Here is a 6,022-nt window from a genome sequence, read left to right on the forward strand (position 1 = left end):
GTACGCAATTCCCTATTTATTATGTCAGTCGGACATTAGGCGAGGCCGAAACTAGATATCCACACTTAGAAAAATTAGCGCTTGCTTTAATAAGCGCCTCTAGGAAACTAAAACAATATTTCCAGTATCATCCAATATGTGTTGTAACAATTTATCCTCTTTGAAATATTCTGCACAAACCCGAGCTTTTGGGCCGATTGGCCAAATGGGCCATAGAAATCAGTGGGTACGATATTGAGTATCGACCCCGAACCGCCATCAAATCTCAAATCTTGGCGGACTTCGTGGCTGACTTTACACCAGCCTTCGTACCCGAGATTGAAAAAGAACTACTGATAAAATCGGGTACCTCTTCGGGTGTCTGGACCCTCTTTACGGATAATGCCTCGAACGCGAAGAGGTCCAGACTAGGCATCGTACTAAAATCACCCATAGGTAATATAGTTAGACAGTCTATCAGAACAACAAAATTGACTAACAATGAGGTCGAGTATGAGGCCATAATTACAGGTCTTGAACTAGCTAGAAGCTTGGGAGCGGAAATCGTAGAGGCTAAGTATGATTCCCTCCTCGTGGTAAACCAAGTTAACGGGACTTTTGAAGTCCGAGAAGATCGAATACAGAGGTACTTGGATAAACTACAAGTGTCTCTACATCGATTTAAGGAATGGACCCTACAACATATACCCCGAGAACAGAACAACGAGGCCGACGCTCTTGCAAACTTAGGTTCATCGGTCGAAGATGGCGAATTCAACTCGAGGACTGTAGTTCAACTCATGAGATCGGTAATCGAAGAAGGTCACACCGAGATAAACTCCACAAGTTTAACCTGGGATTGGAGAAACAAATACATAGAGTACTTCAAGAACAGGAAGCTTCTATCAGATCCAAAAGGAATCGAGAGCTCTGCGCACAAAGGCAGCACAGTTCACCTTGTCCGAAGACGGAACACTGTTTAGAAGGACGTTCGATGGACCACTGGCAATATGTTTGGGACCGGGAGATACCTATTATATCCTACGGGAAATTCACGAGGGAATTTGTGGAAATCATTCCGGTGCCGATTCGCTGGTCCACAAAGTAATTAGATCAGGGTACTATTAGACCGATATGGGTAAGGATGCAAGGGAGTTCATTCGAAAATGCGACAAATGCTAAAGGCATGTGCCCATGATTCATCAACCCGGGGAACTACTCCACTCGGTCCTATCTCCATGGCCTTTCATGAAATGAGGAATGGGCATCGTTGGCCCCCTCCCATCGGCCCCAGGTAAGACTCAGTTTATTTTGTTTATGACTGATTATTTCCTTAAATGGGTTGAAGCACAGGCTTTCGAGAAAGTCAGAGAAAATGAAGTAATAGACTTCATTTGGGACCACATCATATGTCAATTCGGGATGCCATCCGAGATTGTATGTGATAATGGAAAACAATTCATCGACAACAAAGTAACTAAATTTCTCGAGGATCACAAGATCAAAAGGATCCTATCAACACCTTATCATCCCAGTAGGAACGGACAAGCCGAATCAACCAACCAAACTATCATCCAAAATCTTAAGAAGAGATTGACCGACGCCAAAAGAAAAATGGAGAGAAATACTACCTGAGGTCCTATGGGCATACCACACAACATCAAAATCCAGAACATCAACACCATTCTCGTTGGTTTATGGCGCCGAAGCTCTTATCCTGGTCGAGGTGGAAGATCCTAGCATCAGGTTTCGATATGCAACAGAGGAGTCGAATAACGAGACCATGAATACGAGCCTAAAATTGTTGGACGAAAGACGAGAAGCCACCCTCGTCTGATTGGCCGCCCAAAAATAGCGGATCGAAAGGTACTACAATCGAAGAACCAATCTTTGACATTTTAACTTCGGGGACTTGGTGCTAAGAAAAGTCACCCTTAACACCCGAAATCCGAATTAAGGAAAACTGGGTCCGAACTAGGAAGGACCGTATCAGGTTCTCGAAATCGCCGAAAAAGGATCCTACAAGCTCGGTATGATAAACGACAAACAATTACCGAACAATTGGAATGTATCACACCTAAAATGATACTACTGCTAAGGTACAAACCTCCCATGTTCATTTGTACTTTGAAACTAAGCCTTGCAGGTATTCGAGCAAAAATAGGGATGGATTTTTCAACACGAAGCCTTTAGGTCTGAAAGCACGCGTTGCACTCTTTTTCCCTTAGACCGATTTTGTCCCAAATGAATTTTCCGGCGAGGTTTTTAATGAGGCAATTATTTATCGTTCTAACTTAGAACAATTCAATAGTATCCGAGGCCTCTTTACAATCAACCTCGAATACTGGGGGGCATTGCCCTCGAATATCAAGTTCGGGCAAACTCGTTACTTTATGGCAACAAGGTCTCGATAGGAAAAATTTGTAAGGGTCAAATGGTCAAATGAACCATACCCTCATAGTTTGCTCGAGCCCTGACACAAAACATGTACGCATGTATAATGACCTATAAAGAGAAATTTCCTCTTTACCGATATCTCATACCTCAAAAAGGTTCTTCTACTTCATATTCTTGATCTATTATGCAAACAGGCTTAAGAGCCAACCATGACCGGAGTTCGAACTATTACCCCGAATCGGGGACTACGTATAAAGCCTAAGGGCTACGTTGCTTCGAGTTCAAGCAAATTCTCACTCGACCATAAAGCCCAAGGGTTACATTGATTCAAGTTCGAACTACTACCCCGAATCGGGGACTACGTATAAAGCCTAAGGGCTACCTTAATTCGAGTGCGAGAAATCATTCTCACTAGACTATAAATCCTAAGGGCTACCTTAATTCGAGTTCGAGAAATCATTCTCACTCGACTGTAAAGCCTAAGGGCTATCTTAATTCGAGTTCGAGAAATCATTCTCACTCGACTATAAAAGCCTAAGGGCTACCTTAACTCGAGTTCGAGCAAACCATTCTCACTCGAGGACTACGTATAAAGCCTAAAGGCTACGTTACTTCAAGTTCGAGAAAATTCTCACTCGACCACAAAGCCCAAGGGCTACATTGATTCAAGTTCGAACTATTACCCCGAATCGAGGACTACATATAAAGCCTAAGGGCTACGTTGCTTCGAGTTCGAGCAAATTCTCACTCGACCATAAAGCCCAAGGGCTACATTGATTCAAGTTCAAACTATTACCCCGAATCGGGGACTAGGTATAAAGCCTAAGGGCTACCTTAATTCGAGTGCGAGAAATCATTCTCACTCGATTGTAAAGCCTAAGGGCTACCTTAATTCGATTTCGAGAAATCGTTCTCAGTCGACTGTAAAGCCTAAGGGCTACCTTAATTTGAGTTCGAGCAAACCATTCTCACTCGAGGACTACGTATCAAGACTAAGGGATACTTTTCTTCAAGATTGAGCAAATCATTTCACTTGACATCTATTTATCAAGCCTAAGAGCCATCTCAGTTCGAGTTCGAACATTCACTCAGAGACTACCTATAATAAACGGTCGAGTGCAGTACTTACTATCGGTCCTTACGATCTCAATCTTGGACCTTCAAATAATTATTTCATGCTAAGGCACTTTTGACCTTTGTATAAATTAACAAAAAAGGCGAAAGATTCAGAAGCCATAGAAGAAAGAAAGTTTTATATATATGTATCAAAAATCATTTACAAGGGCACCATGACCCGATCAAGTTTCTCTACAAAAGACCAAAACTGTCTTAAAAGAAAACACCAAAAATACTAAAGGAATTAGTCCTCTCCAGGAGCATCATCTTCGCCCTCGAGGCCTCCTTCGCTTTCAGATCCGCTCATACTCCCGGTATCATCATCATCGGGAAAGGACAACACTCTGGCTTTGGCTTCAAGCTCCTTAGCATTCTCGATCTCGGCTATAAGATCAAAGCCACAAGCGTGGATCTCCTCTAGAGTCTCCCTCCGAGACTGGCATTTAGCATGCTTGGCAACCCAGTTTGCTTGAGCCTGAGCAGCCTCGGCAACCTCCTTTGCTCAAACCTGAGCAGCTTCAGCATCGGACCGGTAGACGGCCATCATTGCATCAGCATTAGCAGTGGCTATCTCGACCTCCGATTTGGCCGCTGCAAGTTCTGTGGCCAGTCTCTCTCGATCAGAAGTTACTGAGCTCCACCGAGACTGGAACTCCTCAATTTTCTTGGCTTGCACCAAGGACTTCTCTTTTAAACTTCGGAGTTGGGTCTTAGCTGAGGCCAGTTAAGCTCAGGCAACCTCCTTTTCTGAGGCAAGGCGATCCATGTTCTTTTTCCACTCCTCGGTCTCCGCTCTCACTACGTCCACTTCAACACGAAGCTACCTGATCACATCGAGCTTTTGTTGGACCTGTGGGACCGAACTGTTAGACATCATGCCCGAGTCAGTCTCATTAACTTCAAAGATTCCTTTTACATGCTCGGACAAATCGGCTTGTTCTTTCTAAGCTGCTTCTAGCTCAGCCCGAAGTCTTTTTGCTTTCCCTTCTCTCCGCTCACTGAGAAGCTTAAAGGCATCTCTCTCCTTAGTAAGCCCTCAGATTTTGGTTCCGTGCCGGCTCAACTCTCCTCGGGATCAGAGAAACACCTCGTGATGAAGCGCAGAGGCCTACAAAAATATAAAGAAGGGATTATACAAGGAAAGAAAACACAAGTATTAACAAAAAGAAAATAAACTTACCTGATTCAGGGCCTGTTGAGCTTCGTTGAAAAGACAAGAAACTCCCACCTCGCCCGAGCTCTTCTTCAAAGCCTCCGTGTCACCAAGACCGGTGACATCTTCTACCCCGACAAAATAACCACGGAAAGGGTCTTCCTCTTCATGGGCTCCTTCCCCGTGATAGGCCTTCACGGCCTGAGCGTCGTGTATCATCGACTGGGAAAATGAAGGAAATGAGGAATCCCCGATCTCTATTACCCCAAGTAGGTTTTTTGGGGCACTGCCTCCCTCTCGACGAGCTTCAAGACCGATTTCTGCATCAGCATCGACCGCCTCTTGAATGGTCTCTTCACCCCGAGGAAAAATATCTTTGGTTCTCGTCGGCTCGGGAACTTGGGCCGGAGTCTCCTCTTCGACCTCATCAAGCCTAGATGGAGCGGTATCAGTTCCCACAGGTCCCGAAGTTTTATGAATATCGGTTCTAGCTCGTGCACGGACCACCAGCCCAAAACTACTTTTTTCTTCTTCTTCTTCTTCTTCTTCTTCATCATCATCCCTTAGTTTGTGAACTGACTCCATAGTTAGTGGGATTATGTTCCCCTTGGGCTTACGGGCTGTTCTCTTCTTAGGTTTTTGACCCTCAGAGTCCGAGGTCCTTTTTCTCTTATTTTCCTTCGCCGATTTTGAGACAGGCGGTAAAACCTCTTCATCACTAGACGGGGACCTCATAGCCGCATCCTTTCCGAGACCTGCAAAAGGAGAAAATAAGTAAACTCATGCTTCAGATAAATATGTCGCCTCGAACGATAGGCAAATCGATAAGCCAAGATGAAGGCTTACCGTGAGTACGAGCCTCCCACCGGCCCTTTGACAAATCGTGCCATGTGCACTCGGCGTATGTTGATGTCAAAACCAGGCTCCTGACCCAGTTCTCGAGGTGGGAACCGCACCCGGTATCCAAGCAACGACTGCATCGAGAAAAATACTGATAAGAAAGGGTAAAGAACTAAAACAACAAACAAAAATTTAAAAGGAGATCATACTTACGTTTCATATTCCATTTCTCGGGAAATGTCATACTCTCAACTGGGATCAGGTCCGAGGTCTTCACCCCAATGAACCGGCCCATCCAACCCCGATCTTTGTCTTCATCTATGCTCGAGGCAAACGCCTTGGTGGCCCGGCGTTGAAGCTTTATCAGCCCACCTCGGTAGAGTCGAGGGCTATATAATCTTACGAGGTGGTCGAAGGTAAAGGGAAGCCCATCGATTTTGCTCACAAAGAAACAGAGCAGTATCACGATCCTCCAAAAAGAAGGATGAATTTGGCCGAGGGTCACCTTATATTTCTTGCAAAAATCGATGATGACCG

The sequence above is a fragment of the Nicotiana tomentosiformis genome, chromosome 8 (genome assembly GCF_000390325.3).
Source record: "Nicotiana tomentosiformis chromosome 8, ASM39032v3, whole genome shotgun sequence".
Classification (NCBI taxonomy): domain Eukaryota; kingdom Viridiplantae; phylum Streptophyta; class Magnoliopsida; order Solanales; family Solanaceae; genus Nicotiana; species Nicotiana tomentosiformis.